The 20,268-nt window shown below is 38.0% G+C and overlaps 1 protein-coding gene across 7 annotated transcripts in view; it reads left to right on the top strand.

The window, feature by feature from the left end:
- LOC131677871 (microtubule-associated protein tau) overlaps positions 1-20,268 on the top strand; it is an 82,418-nt gene that overhangs the window by 25,833 nt on the left and 36,317 nt on the right. The window lies entirely within an intron of this gene.

Below are 20,268 nucleotides of genomic sequence, written 5' to 3'. Positions count from 1 at the left end.
ATATTTGTTAATATGCATATTTTTTTTTTTTTTTTTTTTTTTTTTTCGAGAGTTGTCCTACTGGAGCTGTAGAGCTAGGTTCTCGGAAGGGCTCCCCGTCAGAATCACATACTACAATTTGCAGACGAGACAGGCAATGTCGCCCAATAAAACACTGCAATAGGCCAATTGTAGCGGGCCGTGATTCTGAATGTGATATTCATTGTACGGTTCAGGCATGTGCGGGCGTAGGGAATCGCGTGTATCATCGCGAAGGGCTCGAACATTTGTACGTTAATGTGCTCGATCGCGTGTGCGTTTGTATGTCGCGTGTGCTAACGTGTAACTTCGCGTGCATGAATTCTATTTCATAACCGTGTGCCTTTCGCATATTCGCGTGTGTTTTAGAATAATCGCGCGCGGACCGTGAATCTGATACTTAATTTTTTGTGTACGGTTCAGATTCCAGAAGGAAGTGGGTTCTTCCATATCATTAGAGTTCCCAATCATGTCGTCGTAGAACGCGTGGTCTAGTGGATATGAGCTTTATTTTTTTTTTTGATTGGTCCAACTGAATGTATAGACCTAAATTGCTAGAATGAAGGTTAAAGATTTCCGGACGTGACCGATTCATGATCGCGCATTTGCGGGTTGGCGTTTGAGATCGCGTTTGTAACTTCGTAAGTACTAAAACGTTCACACAATTGCCGCAGTGTTATCAAGTTTACGCGATCGCGGGCATAGGTGTGCGTAGATGATCGCGAAGGGCTTAAGCGTTCGTATGTTGACGTGTTTGTCGCGTGTATGTGACTTCGCATGTATAAATTCGATTTTGAAACCCTGCGGCGATTCATATATTCGCGGACCGTCATTCTGATCTTTAGTTTTCGGTGTACGGATCACATTCTGACAGGGAGAGAGTTACCCCATATCACTAGAGTTTCCGGTCATGTCGCCATGGAACGATTTGTCTAGTGGATATGGTAGTTATTTTCAATTTTATTATTTTTTTAATAATTAACAAGGACCTAGATTGTTTGTACCGAGGATAGATACTTCCGGACGATCCCGATTCATGATGGCGCGAGCGCGGGAGTTTGTAGGTTGACACTTGAGATCGTGTTGGTAAGTTTATGAGTGCTGAGATTTTCACCTTATCACCGGGGTGTAATCATGTTTGCGAGTTCGAATGTTGCTTGGAAAATCGCGAGGGGCTCTAACGTTTGTGCGCTGACGTGATTTTGTAACGTATGTTCTTGAATGGTTGCGCGAACCGTGAGTCTGATATTAAATTTTCAGTGCGCGGTTTGAATTCTGGCAGAGAGTGGGATTGTTTATATCGATAGGGTTCCCGGTCATGTCGCCATGAGACGTGTTGTCTGATAGGTATGGGCGTATTTTCTTAATTGGTCCAGCTGATGGCATGGCCCTAGGCTTCTAGGATCAAGGATAGACTTTCGGACGTGACCGAGTCGTAATCGCGTGCACGATGTCATTTTTGTAGGTTCCCGCTGAGACCGCGTTTGAGAATGTGTGAGTGTTAAGACGTTCACTATCACCATCTTTGTTGACCCAGCTGAAGGCGGGTGTAGAATGGCAGTATAGGACTCGAAAAGAAGAAATAAAAGACAATATATGAGAGACGTAATAGATTAGATAGGTACAAGATACAGCTGAAGTTATGATCATCACATGAGACATACATTAGTACTTCAAACACTACTAATACTTGAATAGCCAATCACCACACATAGCACATCCTTTCTCAATTATCTATTTGTTACTGGTTGATTGTTGGTTATGAGCTGGTGAATAGAGGAAAGGTATAGAACAGACAAAAGGCTCATATCAGCCCTCCCGGCCTCCCCGACACACCACTATCGAGGCGTATTGTAATCAACATCTTGAAGCGGGCTTCTTACATAAATCAAATCCTCAGTAGTCATAATGTTTGGTAGAATATTAACATGAGAACTAATTAACCTCTAGTAGTAGAACTTGGTGCAAATAAAAACTAAAAAGAGCGAAGGTCCTTATATTTAGATAACTCTATTGAATATATTGTGGCTTGATGATGTTTACAATACCGTCAATCCCATCAACCTGCGAGAGGGGATATTTGTTAATATGCATATTATACCTTTAATACTTAGCATGAGTATAGACCATCATCATTGTCTTTAAGAACCGGGAACATTTGCTGGGCATCCCCAATTTCCTTTTTTTCAATCTGATTTTTAACAGATTAGACACCTGCAACTAGAATGCTAAACTTGTTACGCGAATTGCCATACATAGTCACAGAATTCAGCGAGGTCTGCCTCATTTGTGAATGTAGTATTTCAGTTGCATGGAGTGCAAATAACTACCAAAAAGTTCCTGTTCACACCATCGCAAGTGTTGCCTTTTTTCCCACAAGGAGAAGTTTGCGCTCGCCTTTCCGTGTGACGATGAAACATTGAAAATGGCTCACGTGACGGCTATGCGGTTTCGCTAGTTGCCTGTTTTCTACATGTTTTACTATTATTATTCCACCTCCTTTCTACTGCCTTTGGATAGTTCAATCCTTGTGGCAGACTAGTGATTTCTGCCTGCAGTTTGGTGTAGATACTGTTCCGAGAATAGGTACCTCAATATTGAAAGATACGTCCCATGACAGGGACTGTCGGTGCGAATCTAGAAATCGTTATTTTCATGAAACTCAGTGGATATGGTTGGACCAAAGGAAAATATCAACAAACGTTTATAGTCACACATAAAAATATGACTTCTATTTCGCATAAATTTTATGTTTGTTCAATTGATCAAACAAGAGTGAATATATAAAGACATACACACAAAAGTAAACAATCGAACCAGGTCATCTTGATGCTTTTATGCAAATCTGTCCTAGAAGTAAGAACAGCTTTACAATGTTTGACCGAGAAAAATGGGAAAGTCACTCAAAATTGATTGCTGATACTAATGCGATGTTTTGATGATGGGTTTATTGGTGTCTGCTTTATGCATTCGATTTCAAATTGTTATTAGCTCAAAATAGTCCATTTCATTGAATATGTGGAGTATTATCGAGGCCGTTTTAATTTGAACCAAGGGTGTCTCATATTTATACGTTCTTTTCATTTGTTCAGCATACGCTGTTTTTTTTTAACTTGGAAACCCTGGTACAATTTGTTCGTTTGTTATGTTAATTTTAACCCTCCGGAAGTCGCGCAAATGGCTCTCTGAACGAGCACCTGCTGGTGCTCTAAGGCAGTTTCGCTAGAGTTTCAGAGCAGCATGCACTCAGAGCACTAGCGCGACTGCCGGAAGGTTAAGTGAAAAATGTCAATAACATGTATACGTTCGCTCTATTTTTTCAGAAGAGTTTTTTTTTCTATTCCAATAAATTGCGCCAAATTTTCCGAGTTTGTTTTAAAGCTTAAGCAATGATGTTTCTCGAAATTTAGTTCGTTTGTTATGGCAGCTTAAGTATAAAAGTTGTATCATACATTTATACGTTGCCCCTATTATATCAGGATAAAGTTTTCTTTCTATTTAAACAAACTGCACCATGTTTTCAGAGTTTATTTTAAACCAATACTGATTCTTAAAATTTGGGATCCCTGGTGCGGTTTGTTCGTTTGTTATGGCAGTTTATTTGAAAAACATGGAGTCCTACATTTACATATATGCATATGTGATGGAAAACTGTTTAGAAAAGCGTAAAATAGGGTCATATGAGTTTTCTGACGATTTAACCCTTTGCTTTCTACTGAAGGAGTCAGTATAGTACTCAAGGAAGAGCAAGGATGTGGAGGAAAAAGGTTTAGAAAAGCGTGGAATACGGTCTTCTAGTCCCTTGAAAATTGAATATCGCTAAAGCATAAAAAAGAAAAAAACAGCAAGACTTAGTTATAGTCGTTAATAAAAAAAGATAAAAAGCAATCCGTAGCATTTGTGATTTGACTACCAACAATGAACTTAATCAACACACGCTACTAAATGGAGCAACTGCTGTGGCAAACACAATAGTTCGACAAATAAAATGCTCCGGCATGCCATGTATGAGGAAAAAACCAGCTCATTCTAAGAGTTTTCAACGTCGCAAAATGCTTAGTGTGGAAGCATTCCGTTACTCAGCTTTTTGTCGGTTCCGACAGCAAAAAGTGCTAAGTCACTTTACGCTTGTCCGGGCATGCCATAGACTCAGATGATTCGCATTCGATAAAAATTGTCCAAAGTATCCTGACTCTCGAGGTAGAAGCCAAAGGGTTAGTCGTCGGAAAACTATTCCACGCTTTAATAAACTTTCTTCTTCACATCCTTGCTCTGCCTTGAGTACTATGGCTCTTAATATTAAACACTTCATATTCCTTGCTACTTACTAGTTTGATTTACTTACAGTCGTTAATAAAATGATTAAAAGAATTTACATATATAATCGTTAAGAAAAAATCGTCAGTTGTAAATTTCAAGAAAGCAATCAAATCATCCTAGGACAAGCTCAGAACGAGAAATATAAAAAAGCTTAAATATTAACCCTTAAATGTATACTGTTGCCATTTGGCAATATACCGAATTCCGTGATAAAAAGCCTCCACAAGAGGTATATATCATATCCATCCAGAAAAATGAATACCAAGGAAAAATGAGTTTCATGTATTTAAGGGTTAAATGTCGAAGTGAATGAAACTTGTATTCAAAAATGATGGGAATTCGATTGACTACTGAATGTTGTGTTGTTATTACTTGATAAACAGGGCCGGCGGAACTCCTTTTTCCCAAGTGGGTAGTAAGATTCGAAGCGATTTCTCCTCGTACTGACGAAAGTTCAGATATGGCGTGTGTAAGTGAAAATGAAAATTCCCTGATAATATCGGGTGGCTATTTGGAAACACTTTTTGTTAACAGGGCTGTTTGTCCGACGGCTCAGCGAAAATGTGTTTGTTGAATACTACACCCAAAATCCAACGGGCATGTTTCTATTACTTTTGGGTAAGATTCTATTGCCTTTTTGGTAACAGACCACGCAATTGGGCATTGCGGTATTAAACTCGTATTACCGCAAAGGCAGTAAACGGTGGAATGACGGTGTAGGATAATTCGATCGATTTCTACAATAGTATTAGTATCGAGTCAAACCAGCCGGAGTTCTGTCGGATTTTTACCCAAATTCAAGCCGGAATCTGCACCAATTTTGGCAGAAATAAGCAGAATTACGGATTTTTTATAGGGTAACTTGGATAGTGAAAGAAAAATTTTAGGCAATTTTCGGATCCGGCCTAGTTTCCGGATCCGACACAGCTACCGATCTGGCCCAGTTCTCAAATTTGGACCTGCCAGATCTGAATCAGTTTCCGGATCTGGACTAGCTCCCGATCCGGATTAGTTTCTGGATCTGGACTAATAACCGGTAATGGACCAGCCCCTGGATCTAGCCCATCCCCTTTTCCCCTTACCAGGTCAGGACTTGAACCAGGCCCAGATTTGGTGCTCAGATCCAGACAAGAGTCTGGATCCGGATTCTCGGATTGGATACGTGGATCCAAACTATATGTCTTGCTTTCCTTACATTACGGGAAGGATGACGACCGACATCCTTTCAGGCTTAATGGAGGTCGATTTGAATATTTCCCCGATGGCAAAAAGTATACCAATAAGTCTCATTTTCGATACAAATTATATCTAATACAACCGGCCCCCGGATGGTTTACTTCCGGACCAAAGACAAGCCATTTAACGTCATCGATAAATCGCGTGATCTAACTAAACAACACTCGACCGTGTACGAAAAAGTATTTTGTCTGCGTACCCGCTCGGGAAGTAGAGATTGATGGTGTTGTCTTCGAGAAGGGCATTGATTGCGAAATATGGGGTGGCTCCTTCCAAATTCCTGTGCTTCAGTCAGTGTAAATTCTGGTATGCAAGCAATTGTGTTCAGTAAAAATCGAGGAGTATTAAACTTATTTTCCATCAGCCTCATTTCGAGCCTTTCGCCTTTGTTCTTCCAAAATTTGTTCTTTTGAACGGGGCTCGTCTACTTGTTCGCCTTTTTGCAACCCGGGGCATGAACTGAAGAACCCATTGTAGAAATAAGGCACGGTGTGGAAAATGCGGAGAGGATCCAGACATTGGCTCCTGGTCTCGGAATGTCCACATGGGACATCCAAAACTTCAAGTGTCTCTATATTTAATTCATATTATTTTTCTAGGTTTACTTCCGACGTAGATCTTCCTCAATTTTGGCATTATTCGCTATGGCCGAAAACAATATTGAGGAGCGTTTTGGGGATCAAAACGTGCTATTGTTTCAATCGGATTAGCCTTTGCTCGGAACCAGGTATTGAAGTTGTCGCTTGTTAAATCCGAATCGTAGGCAAATATCTATTGATATTCTTTCCATATACATCGCATCTCAACTGGTTCGAGAAGATTTCAACTCCCAATGCATGTCATGGGGTTGTCTTCATGCTGATAACCGATCTATTTTACTGCATGATATTCACGACAACTGCAGTTTGACCATCTAGAATACAGTGGAAATGGCACGAATGCCTACTAGCGCGGCCAGGTGCGTTAGATTTATCGTTGTACTCTACCTTGATTTAAAGAGCTACGCGTCCACTATATCCGAAACAATCGAATCAATATGAGAAATTCCTCCGGTGGCAGTGTGCAACGTTCTGACTGGCTTGTTTTTCTACGCTGAGATTAAAGGTCAGACAAAACGAATACCTGGCGCGAACAATCGTGGGCGATTTCCCACTCCGTTGTGGGTTGTATGCGAAAAGGTCCTATGAAGACTTTTTGAACGTCAGATTGCCCAAAATTTTCCCAATATACGCGATGTTAGAAATTCAAATAAAAAACTTGATGCAAACTGAAAAACGCGGTTATTGGCATCGGTTCGTCAACGGATTAACGAGAGAAGCAATATTTCGTCTAGCAGCTGGGCCCTACGTCGTGTACTCGATTCTACCTTTGATCGGAATACACGGAACTAAGAATTCTTTATCGGCGACAGCAGCATTCCACGTAAATTCACATTCAAATGATAAACGTTTCGCGATGAAATTATAATAATGTATATAAACGTAATAATTGTTCTTCAAAAACACAAATTTATCTGACAGAAAAGATACTCGCGCTAAGCATTTTCCCCCACAAAACTTATGGTTTTATATTTACCTACGACCATGTCTACATCGTTTCAGTTCCAAGTAGTCGCTTCGATCGATGGAGCATGGAAAACACTCCTAATTTTCCCGGAGAGAATATGGGCGATCCTAGATTCTTTATAGTGAAATCGTTCCGGATTGCCTGATACAAATATTAGTTCGCATTGATCTATTCCGGGTAATAAGAAAAGTGACACTTAGATTAAAATGGTAATGAGAAGGCGGACACATTAGAAGGCATTGGAAGGCAATATTTGTGAAACATCGCGCAGCTTTAACGATTTTTTCAGTTAGATTTAAAGTTAGAGAACGCTCGAAAATTGGTAAATTTTGTGGGATAATGGAAGTTTAGGAATCCCAAAGGCATCAACCAACCTTGGTTAAAAAGGATGGATGAACGTCGTAACTTCCTTCCGGTGTCATCTCGGATACGTTGAATGCGCATCTCTGGCGTATTGGGATCGTAAAGAGCGTTGTCTGCGCTTGCGGTGACGGCTATCGCGACATTAAACATGTTGTCTGGTCGTGCGCCTAGTGTTCTACACACAAAAAAAACTAAATTTTACCGTTGTGGTATTTCGAAACTTATCACAATCTAACAAACCGTAATTGACGAAATGACGAAATATAACCGTGTGCTGTTTAATTTTACATGAAAGATGTACTTTCCAAGCGCAGTGCCATAAAATTACACATTTTAAATAAACTATATGCCGATATGTGGAGTAAAAACACGTGACTCGCAAAATTCTACGACATGTTAAATTAAAATCAAATGTAAAACTATTTCATTTTTGATGCTCGTATAGTTATGGTCAAGAGTCGTAAATTTACACGATTTTTTCTAGTTCTGTAGTGCCAGATCTGCGCTAAACGAATCCCTTCGGCCTGGTTCTAGTCCGAGATATGCTGACTATCCTCCAACTTTATTTATATCTACTCTTTTGGTTGACTTACCTGCAAATGTGATCCCAAGAGTTCCAAGCGGATTCAAGAAGGCCAGCTGGCGATTCGGTTCATGATGTCCTGATAGTGATCTTCCGTTTGCCACAAAGCTACAATTTTAATTTCTTTTTTTCCTTGTCATTTTTCTCTGATTGTTCGCTGATACGGAACTTTGCTACTGATGTTGGGATCAACAATCTTTTGCCTTTCTTATACAAAGTCTACTGATTGTCTAGTGATTGTTTCTTCTTGTTTCAATTTTTAATCAAATGATAATTCATGTTAAAAAATTTCAAATTGTTTATATTGTCCTTGAAAATATTTCTAACTGCATCCCATAGTCTGAATAAAATTGTATCTTAATATTTTTTGTCTATCGATCTGAACTCATTGTTTTAAGATGTAGATGTGTCCAAATGTATTTCCATGAGTATAAATATAATAAATAATTCCAAATTTCAAACAAATCCTAATTATTCTCAAGAAATTAAAATTATAAAGCAAAGAAATTTGTATCTGAATAAAAATATGCAATTATTTTACATCGAGGATTTCCAACGCAAGAATTTTGTGCGAAAAAAAAACACATACGTTGTTAATCTCAGGTTGATTTGTTCCAAACTTTCGAGTGGGTAATTCCCCCCTCGGTACTTTTCCAGTGGGTAGTACTACCCATACTACCCACGCTTTCTGCCGGCCCTGTTGATAAATACGTGAATAAAATCATTTTTGGGAAAACCTTTTTGCTTAGGTATTAAACTTTGACACCACTTACTTAATTTGCTATAACAAACGAACAGAACGCACCAAGGTTTCCAAATTTCGAGAAAAATCGTTGATTTAGTCTTGAATCAAGCTCAGAACATTTGGTGCACATTGTTTGAATTTATCACTCATATGAGTAAATGCGTCCGGATGATTTGCTAGTTCAACAATAAAAACTCACATTTTCACACGAAAAGTTATTTTTCCGGATAAATAAAACCGCTGGTGAATGAGCGAATGAGTTTATCACGATATTCCTTTTGCGCTCATTGCCTTGCTGCCGCTATTCCAAAACACGAAAAAACGAGTCTATCGTGCTTCTTTGTCGCCGTTCTTGGAAATGAAGTGTATGTATTGACACTTATTGATTTCCACCAAATTAAAATATTATCACCTTCTCTGGCGAGAAGGAGAAAAACAGATAATTTTTATCAGCAAATTTTTTCTCACGCTATTTGTGGAGACGGAGAATTGTGCGACTTATCTTACCTCAGAAAAGCTTCTTCTCTCGAGAGTGAGTGGGAATTACAGTCCCTACAAACCAGTCTCCTGGAAAAATTTGGTGAACGTATGAATGTCGGATACATTTTTCACTGAAACTGATATAACAAACAAACAAAATGCGTCAGTGCTTCTAAATTTCGGGAAACACCGTTGAGTAAACATTAAAAGAAGCTAAGAAAATTTGGTGCAGATTGTTTGAATAGAAAAAAAATTAATTCTGTTTCAATATCTTGATTTGTTGATAGAAACGATTAGCAAAATTTAATCTAATCGTTTTTTTTGTAATCTGGTCGTTTGCCTATGGATAGTTTTCCAATAGAGCATCACATTCATACTGAATTGAGCGTTGTTTTAGCCTAGCTTTGGTTTACCAACGCTTAAAATTCAGTAACGATTTTTGCCATCGTTTTGCTTCCTCCCAAGCTCCCAGGAATCGATTTTTCATTCGATAGCGTATACATTCAAATGTGTGTTTCGTTAAATTTGAGGTTGAAATTTGGAATTTTCTCTTAGTCAATGTGTTTGTATTTATTCGAAGAAACAAATTCCACGAGTTCCAGCGGAATTCTCTTGGAAATTGACATGTTTTTGGATAAACTTTGAAGGATTGATTGACTCAAAATATCACTCAAATGGTTGTCATTAATGAGCGACCAAAAATAAACGTCACAAGAACAAACCATGCTTCGTAAAACCCGCTAGAATGCGAAAACAGGATATATACTTTTTGTCCCACCCAAATGTTCACTCTACGAGTTAAAATTTATTTTAACGCTATCTCGATGACATTTTTCTAATTATTATAATGTGTTTTAACTCGGTAGTGTGAACGTAGTAATAAACCGATTTTAGATATCATGGTATAAAAACGCATAAAAACGCTGTGAAGAAATAAGTAGTATGTAATATTCATACATCAATAAACCTGTGTGATCTTCGCTAAGCTATGCGATAAACAATCGCGCACGATGTGAAAAATAAGTAGTAGGAAAACCCAGGACTACTAAGACAGTGGGGGTAATTCGGACTCCTTCGATTTCTCAGAAAATAGCAAGACTTTCTGACTATCGTACATATTCGTGGAACCGCTATTCTGAAACATTAATTTTGAAAGCTAATTTTGATTCTTTGTTCTTTGTAGTAAGGAGATACAACGTGTTTCGTTCTCAAAACAAAAATCATTATAATGGAAAAAACCGTGATTAAATCAACAAATAAAAGTGAAAAAATAAATGCTAAGTGTTTTGGAAAGTTTGAGGGTCCTATTTTATGGAATGATTTTTGGTTGGGTGAAAACACAGATATTTTCGAGATGCTCACCTCATTTGTGCGAAATGAGCGTACGGGGCTATTCGGACCCCCTGTTTCGTAAACCACCGTTCAGCGGCTTGCGGCTGCGCACACCATTGCACACGCCACAGCAAAGAAATTACATACAGATAAAGTTTTTGTAAATCAATTTTTTTGCTTCTTTAGTAGCGTCTCTTATAAATATTTCATAGGTAAACATAATTCCATTGTAAAAAATTAAAGAAAAATGACGGTCTGAATTGCCCCGTAGGGAGGTCCGAATTACCCCTACATTGTAAAAGGATGGAAAAACGTAGAGATATTTTCGAGATGCTCACCTCATTTGTGCGAAATGAGCGTACGGGGCTATTCGGACCCCCTGTTTCGTAAACCACCGTTCAGCGGCTTGCGGCTGCGCACACCATTGCACACGCCACAGCAAAGAAATTACATACAGATAAAGTTTTTGTAAATCAATTTTTTTGCTTCTTTAGGAGCGTCTCTTATAAATATTTCATAGGTAAACATAATTCCATTGTAAAAAATTAAAGAAAAATGACGGTCTGAATTGCCCCGTAGGGAGGTCCGAATTACCCCTACATTGTAAAAGGATGGAAAAACGTAGAGGTTTGCAAATGGTCGCCTAGCGCTGCCATTGAGTGGTTTAAATGAACCTTTTATGGCACCAAAATGTAGCTGAGGTTTCAAACTAACAATTAGGACTTTTGACCGGTAAATTTTTTCACATATATCCACCTAAAAGGGCGATTTGCTTAAGTAGGTCCGAATAGCCCCGGGTTCCTCTATATATTATTCATACATCAAGTAACCTTTGTGAGCTTCGCTAAGCTATGCGATAAACAATCACGAGTGCAGATTTGACGTTGCTGTTGGAATTTAACGTTCGTTCGTAGTTTGCCCATCTAATGACCTACTGAGAAGCTTTTCAGTATTTTGGCTTAGTGAGTTTTTCGTAGATAATTAATAAGTGCAAAAGGAGTTGGCTACTTTGTGATCCACAGTCAGAAACAGTCGCGTGTGTGAACGACATTTCCCATGCCTGATTTTATGTTCAGGAGAACAAAATTTAATTTTAATTGATTCAATAAATGAATTAAAACGATTACATAATACTAATTGTTACTTACGTAGTAAAACAACCCGTAGTTAAACAGGTATTGTCACGAGTCACATTTCCACTGGCAGAACGAAACACTAACGGGAACTGTACACTGGGGTACAAATGTACCCCACGCTAACTTTGACTCCTGCTTCCACGAAGGCCAAAAGCAAACTGGCTTCACCACCTTTTCCTACTCTTACTATGAACTCTAAATTGAATTATGGTAGGGGTCTCAGGTCTGTAAATTCCGAATCCTCATCTTCACGCGGCTCCAAAGATTGCGTGGGGTACATTTGCACTCCAGTGCAACGTTCTAGTGTTAATAGCCCCGGGTGTGTGATGTCTGGGTACTAAACTGTGTATCGTGACTGTACTTAGACAATTTAAATCTTATAGAGTATACTATTATCAATGGTTGAGATTGATAGTGTAATGCAAAATTAAAGATTGTTAGAACATCCAACTAAAGTTTCAATTACTAGATTTATTGGGGATTTGAACAGGAAACTGGTCGTTATTATATAGAGTAAACCAATTTTGTTACCGAGCTTCCCGCGAAACACTGAATATTGCGATAGTTTATCAATTCTTTGACGACTGTCAGTAATTTTTTGTTTTACTAAAAGTGTTATTATTTTGTTTTTTTTCGATAGATAAAAAATTTCTGCAAAATTCTGATTATATAACAAACATGACAATAGAAGTGCAGTAATCCATCTGTCAAATGGTAATTCTCGGAAAAAAAAACTATGCAACGTGCCAAATGTGTTTCAATAGCAGTGGGAATATTTTATCTATACACTGAAGTTTTTGTTTATGCGGTTTTTATTTATGCGATTTTTATGCGACTTTTTATGCGGATTTTCAAAGTTATGCAGTTTTTTATGCGGATTTTCAAAGTTATGCGGTTTTTTAATGCGGATTTTCAAAGTTACGCGGTTTTTTTGTGCGTATTTTCAAAGTTATGCGATTTTTTTTATGCAGCTTCCTTTTAATTTTTAGGGCATCACCTGAAGCGACTTTTATCGAAAGATAGATCCTCGTGAATGCGCAAACAAAAGACCTAAAATGGTCATGTTTTTGTTTTAGATTAGTAATTACTAGTCTTTGGGTTAAGCATATGGGGAGCATTCATGATGTCAGTGAAAATAAAAACACAAAGTGACTGAAAACCTTTTTACCTTTCTCATAATAAAGGTTATGTAATCGGTAAGAATTTTGACTTTTTAGCCGACGCCCGCAGGTCCGAATATTTTATACCATTCGACTCAGTTCGGCGAGATCGGAAAAATGTCTATGTGTATGTGTATTTTTTTTATTTGGTGGTAAAGCGCCGACCTAGCACACGTTCAGTAGCTAGACCTCACTACCGATTTCGTCCATCGTGTGCCAGAGTGAGAGACTTTCAACAGAGAAGATAACTCTGAACCCTACTCCTCTAAACTCCACCAAGAAATTCGACATTTGCCTGATCCCCCGGATTCCATTTGAAATGACTACTTCGGGGGGGGGGGGGGGGGGGGGCGAGGCGTGCTAATGCACTTCACTTGATTCCCGGTCTAGCTGGTCGTGCTAGATTTCGCTGGTCTCATAAACGCCTTATCAGTTCTGCACGGCACGATATTCTACATGCCCTCTTCTCTACGTTGACCAGTTGGATGCCGTGGTCGATTCAGCGATTCCGATTGGAGGGTGGCTTCCGGTTCACTAGTGCCCCGTCGACCCTTTACTGGTGGTTTGTCGCGTTCGGTGCTACTCGGCGTAGTCCCCAACGGTGGAGCTAGCCTACCTCGGCAGAGAGTTCCCTGACGAAAAAAAATTGTGTCCCGCAACCGGTGACGGACGCGTTATTCTTCCTTCGATGCAGTCCGGCAGAATGCCGAGGTCAGTCCAGCGATTTCGGGTGGAGGATTGCGGTCGGACGATTCAAGCCGGCGATTCGCTACGGACTACTCGGAATAGTCCCCGACGGTGGATCTTTCATACTCCGACGAAGAGTTCCCCGGCAGTGCGTCATTATTTTTTGTTTTTTTTTTAATACTACCCGGGAAGATGCCGAGGCCGGTTCTGCGATTCTGGGTGGAGGGTGACTTCCAGTTGACAGCCGCCCCGACAACCATTTGCCGGTGCTACTTCCCGATCTACTCGAACTAGTCTCCGGCGGTGGGCCGGGCCTACTCCGACGGAGAAATTTCCCGACGTTGAAATTTCTCTCGAAATCGTTATTTCGATGCTGCTCGGTTAGGTGCCGAGGTGACTTTACGCTCCGGACATGCCGCAGACTCAGGTGATTCGCATTTAATGCCAAAAGATCCAGATTCTTGTGTTGCAGAAGACAAAGAGTTAAGTAGCCGGGAAACTCTAAGCTTGCTCATGTGACCCTACTCCACGCTTTTCTAAACTTTCTTCCTTCAAATCCTTGCTGTTCCTTGAGTACTATGGCTCTTAATATTGAAAAATATTTCACATCTTATGTGTTTTTATACGGATTTTCGAAATTATGCAGTTTTTTATGCGGATTTTCAAAGTTATGCAGTTTTTTACGCGGATTTTCAAAGTTATGCGGTTTTTCTTATGCGGTTTTTTGTGCGGTACGTATCCCCCGCATAAAAAAACTTCAGTGTAATTGTAGGCTAAAAATTGAGAAAATCGGTTCCTCCAACTCCGAGAATAGAATGTTATAATTTACACCAAAACCTCTGGAAAATTAAGGCAAAATGGTTGGATTCGCTGGTCTATGACATTGTTGAATTCGCTTTGACAATCGAATGTTCTGGAAGCTCCAAAGAAAATGGTCACATTCATAAATAAGAATATATTTATTTATGAATGTGACCACTTCCTTTGGAGCTTCCACAACTTTCGATTGTCAAAGCGAATTCAACAATGACATAGACCAGCGAATCCAACCATTTTGGCTCAATTTTCCTGCAGGTTTTGGTATAAATTAGAACATTCTATGTAAGCACAGTCGTTAATCCATAACTCCGGGACCGGAAGTCGAAACAGAATGAACTTCAATTGACATATTGTGCCTTTAAATGGTGACTACTTAAACTTTTACCTCTTGATCAATTTTGCGAAATGCTTTATGTAAAAATTGATGGGTCCACAAGAGTTATATAATTATGAATTTTAAAAATGCTGAAGTTCTTTTAATATTTATGATCAGTAACCTTGATGAGCTGCTGGTATAATAATCCTGTGCTTAAATTCTATGCAGCCACTCAGATTCAGTAGATTTTCCATATAATATCTCTTTTGTGTTTATAATGGGATTCTATATCGCATAGATTGAGTATCGATGGGGTACGCAACCAAACTTTTAAATTGCGTGAGCGAACAAAGAAGAAACTACATAAACACATGAAAAGCGTCCTACTAGCACCAAGACTGTTTTGATAACCGGCGACGGAGCATTCGTAGTAAAACACATTATTTTTCCACGGCACTAATGTTGTGCTACTTTCTGTGCTATTCACACACTTTCGGTATTGATTTTCCTCTTTCTTCCCATGTCTTCTTATTATTAACAAGGTTGGGTGTAGGGTTGAGTAAAGGCAATGTTCACCCTGACTCTTGTGGTGCAAAATGATCACCCACTATATCGAACAGTTAAAGGAACCGTTATAAGTACATATTTTTTCCAATCCCTTACATGGTTCTTCTTTTCTATACATATCGCTGATTCGTTGTGCTGCATTGTGACAATGAGGTTGGCGGATTGCATACCTAGTTCATCATGATTCAGGTTCATGCTGATGATTATCTAATGGAAACAGCAATTAGTAACTAGCCGTTAATACCAATCCATGTAAATAAAACACTAAATAATAAGATACATTTCAAGAAGGGAATAACATATAGGATTTACTCCAAGCATCGGAGTAAACTAAAGTCGCAGTAAATCATATTTTGTAAAGCATTTTTTTTTTATTAAACTCCGAGCATACGACAACTCATAAGAGAAAGAAAATACCTTATTTGGATTTTGGATTTTTTTAACGCCGGGCAACCGGCTATCTAAAGGAATTTATGTTTTCTAAACAATGACACTGGGAACTCCAAATATTAACTACGTAATTGATCTGTTTTCCATTAATTTCAGCAACATTTTGTTATTTCAACTCCGACATCAGTGCTTTACGAACGGGACATCTAACGGCCCTTTTTCGGTGTTAGGATCTCATATATGATTGGTTGGAAAAAATAATGTCGAGTTACATCAGATGGATTGGACTGTCACAATCGTTTTCTACAATATCTTATCAGGAAATCCTAAATTTTATTCTATTGGTTTAAGACAGACATACTATTCAAGATAGTCTTGAAAGAATTACCCCACGTCAATGTTTAGATGGAATAACTAATGAATTAGCAGATTTACTATTTTTTTTTTAAGTCTAAAGTGATGCTAAGAAAAAAAGCCAATAGAACTAACATGACATACTATGAAGTTCATCGAGAGTATTATTTTAATAATTTTAACCATAATATCGTTAAACATTCAAAATACTAGAAAAACTATGTTTTATGTTTCATATAAGGGGTAGTGCGGGAAAATAACAGTCGATTTGGGGCTATATTCAAAGTTTGACTCAATGCCACATAGGACAATGCTTTGGTTACGAACCAAAAATTCGCCATTAGATGCGTGTGCTGAGGTGTTTTCGAACGCATACAAAGGATGTTTGTCCGGCGAGGGAAAACCCAGGATTTTTTAAATGCGGCACCAAAAAAGATTATAACTACTAGAGAGAGCAAAGCGCTACTGTCTCCATTTATTCAGTGACTTAAACATGGGGTCTTGCTCTGGCATATTGTACCCCGTTACTTTAACATGTGTGTATCCGGGGCAATATGTGTCAAACCAATGGGCCCAGCATATATAAGAGCAAGATAGTAAATCATAAGTGTTAACAGCGGCATGCGACCTCTAGTAGATATAAGCTCTTTTGCGGCCTGTAGTGGAAATTAAAAAATTAAAGTATTAGAAAAAGATTATAAATGTCCAATCTTCTCAGCAGATGAGGGGATGTAAATTTTATCTGCTTCTTCCAACAAAAGTGTCGGAAGAAGTAAGTAAAGTTTCTGTACTTTTAAAAATTGCTGTTTCAGTCTAACCAATCAATGCTGATGTGTCCTCTACTTTAATGATCTACACATCAAAAACGATTTTAATCCACCTAACACTATGGTGAGACATTTCTTATAACTCCTATCACACTCTTTGGACAGTATATTGATTGAGAACATTTACAACGTGATGTTTTGGGATGTTTCAAATAACACATACTACATGACACAGTAGCAGGGCTTAGCGAAACGCTTAAATCAGCATGGGACAAAATCAGTGCGAGAAATCTCAAAGGTCAAACGAAATCAACAGTAAAGCGAAAAAATGCACTATAAAATCTTTATTTTATAGTGCATTTTTTCGCTTTATAATAATAATTTATTAATCTTTATACGAACGAATTATTACAAATGCTTTGTTACTAAAATGTCTATGTTCTTCAATCAATGCTTTATGTAGGAAAACGGAAGTTTCCTAAATAATTGTGCTGGGCCAAAAAGATCGAATAAAAAAATGTGTTGCATATATCTGAAGTGCATACTCTGTTTAGTGTTTGCTCAAATTTTCAATGCGACTGGGAACACGAACAACTGAAATGACAGCTCTTGATATCACGCTACCTCTGTAGTGCATGCGTGGTTACTCCAAACTTTATTTATTTCGATATCGATCTCACAGTTAACATATTTCGAATACCGTAGAACCAATCGATCTGAAAATTCCCAGTATTATTTTAGATTTGAACCATTATTACTAATCCTAATACCAAAGAACCAATTTAACAACTCACAAAGCCCGTTAAGGAAAATCGTCATCACTGGAATTTTTCTTCAGGAAACTCTTCGATAACCTGCCGCCACTCGCGCTACTACATTGTATGTACGCTGCTCTGAAAATCTAGCGAATCGTCTTACGGTACCAGCGGTTCTCGTTCAGAACCGTTTGTGGGACTTCCGGAGGGCCAAATCAGTAAAAAATTCTAAAAACTGATATCCATTCTATAATTTTCGGTTCAACGATTCGCGGGACATAATGTTCACCGCAAGCCTTAAAAATAAGCTGTGGAGCAAAGATCTTACATTTATTAAAAATAATGCAGTTAAAAAATTTCAAGTTTATAACATTCACAAGCTGCTCGCACACGAGGCGACAGGACACACGCCACAAAAAGTATTCACTATGGATTTTGTGCTACCTATTCCAACGGTGTTGCTGTTGCCACTTTGAAATAGCTAGAACAAAATCTATAGTGAATATTTGGCCTGTGTTAAGTCAATGAGGATCGAGCGCCATTTTGAAATACATGCTCTAAGATGCTATCACATCCAACATAGCATTAGCACCACCCAAATCTATTTATTTTTGGGAACACAAGTAGAAAATGAAAGCAACTAAGTGTTTCTTAACTTGTTATGTTAATGGTAAGTTATCTAAAAATGCATTTTAATATGAAAAATGCTACAAAAATATTAGGGCGCTCAGTTCGGTATGGCTTAACAGCGTAGGCCATTTGTTGTGGCGTTAGCCATGTCGCTTCGTGTGCGTACAGCTTTTCTGAAAAGTTTTCATAAGTTTCGCGTTACCAGAATTCGCCATGCGAGCCAACAACCAAAGAGAATTTAAACAAGCCCGCCAGATATTTGAGGAATTTCATGATGAAAGGGCCGATCATAAAACAGTTACAGTGGTTACAGGTTGTGTTCGGTTTTTGTTTTTCTCTTTCTCTGGCGATTGAAACAATTTGACACAAGAGCAGTTTTTCAAAAGGGCTTAGTTTTTTATGCATTACTATAAAATAAATATTATTCGATTACTGAATTTTGTACAGCTAAACTATTCGAGAAAAAATTTAAGAGAATGAAGAACGCGAAAAATGCCCGCTGAAAAAAATTTATGTTAAAAAACTAAACTATAAACGAACGTAATTCTTTAATATTTGAAATGAAGAAGTCATTAGCAATTTTCTTTCTTTCATTAACTTTAATCAGGGTTGGGAAAGGATCACTCGAGGAAATCTTCATTTTTTTAAATTTTTTGTCCGTATTTTTATTTGGTAATTGGTCCATGTTATCAAAAAATGGGACTACTTTACGCTAAGTTTTACTCAAGTATTTGTTATACAATATGTTTAGACTGGTTCAATTTTTGACTTTTAGCTCCACCAGGACTTTCTGATTCCTTTTATGGTCCTTATTAATTGTGCAAATTTTGGTACCGATCGGTTGTGTCTACGGACCCTCCAAAAATTTCAAAGCTTATATGGAAGTTTGTATGGAAAATCGGTCAACATTGAAAATAAATTCTTAAAGAATCACCTTTTCAATCAATTAATCAGAACACTATATATTTCTAAAGGTAATTCTACTGAATACATTCGTGGAACATTAAAAGTTTATGAAAATTCGCTGAGAAAGGTTATTAACTAAAGAAGCAGCATGACTTCAAAACAAGTGGATTTTATTATTAATCATAGCAACCCTCTTTGAATAGCTGTATCTGCCATACGCGAGCGGTGGGTGGCAAGTCTAGTTTACACTGGTATAACGATGTAGCTATTCAAACAGGGTTACTATGGTTACTAATAAAATCCACTTGTTTTGAAGTCATTCTGCTTCTTTTGTTAATAACTTTTCTCAACGAATTTTCACAAACTTGCAATGTTCCCCGAATGTGTTCAGTAGAATAAAAATATATAGTGTTCTGATCAATTGAATGATGAGGTCATTTTTTAGGAATTTATTTTCAATGTTAACCGATTTTCCATACAAACTTCCATATAAACTTTGAAATTTTTGGAGGGTCTGTAGACACAACCAATCGGTACCAAAATTTGCACAATTACTAAGAACCATAAAAGGAATCAGAAAATCCTGGTGGAGCTAAAAGTCAAAAATTGAACCAGTCTAATATGTATATTTCTTCTAAAATTTACTCTTAAATTGGAGCTGGATTCTTATTCAAAGCAGATTTACATTAGCATATAAGTTTAAAAATCATGAAAGGCGAATGATATTGTTTTTGCCATAGTACAAAGCTATAAAAGGGATCGTTTCTATCTGCTAGATCCACTGAAAAGTATATTAAACCGATTGGTTGTAGAATGATATGAAGGGCAGCGGGGAATATTTCTGGATCCCCCGGAAAACCATACAAAGAAAAACACTTATATACAATGAATGCAATAGGATCTATGACACTACCTTGCGGTTGGACCACTAGACTTCAGAGAGAACTAAACTCAAAATCGTTAAAAACAGTTTTCTAGATTCCAACATACAAATTGTTTTCAACTCCCTTATGTGTTATCCCTCCCTGTTAGACATCAAATTGTTCTTAAATTTGCAAATGTAAGGTTCTCGAAATCGAAATTGTGCGCTTCATTTCCAGTTATACCTAGATTTCCTCTTACCACTTTACTGAAACAA

The sequence above is a fragment of the Topomyia yanbarensis genome, chromosome 1 (assembly GCF_030247195.1).
Source record: "Topomyia yanbarensis strain Yona2022 chromosome 1, ASM3024719v1, whole genome shotgun sequence".
NCBI lineage: Eukaryota > Metazoa > Arthropoda > Insecta > Diptera > Culicidae > Topomyia > Topomyia yanbarensis.
Note: the sequence above shows the minus strand (reverse complement) of the source record. Positions and strands in the feature narration are given on the sequence as shown.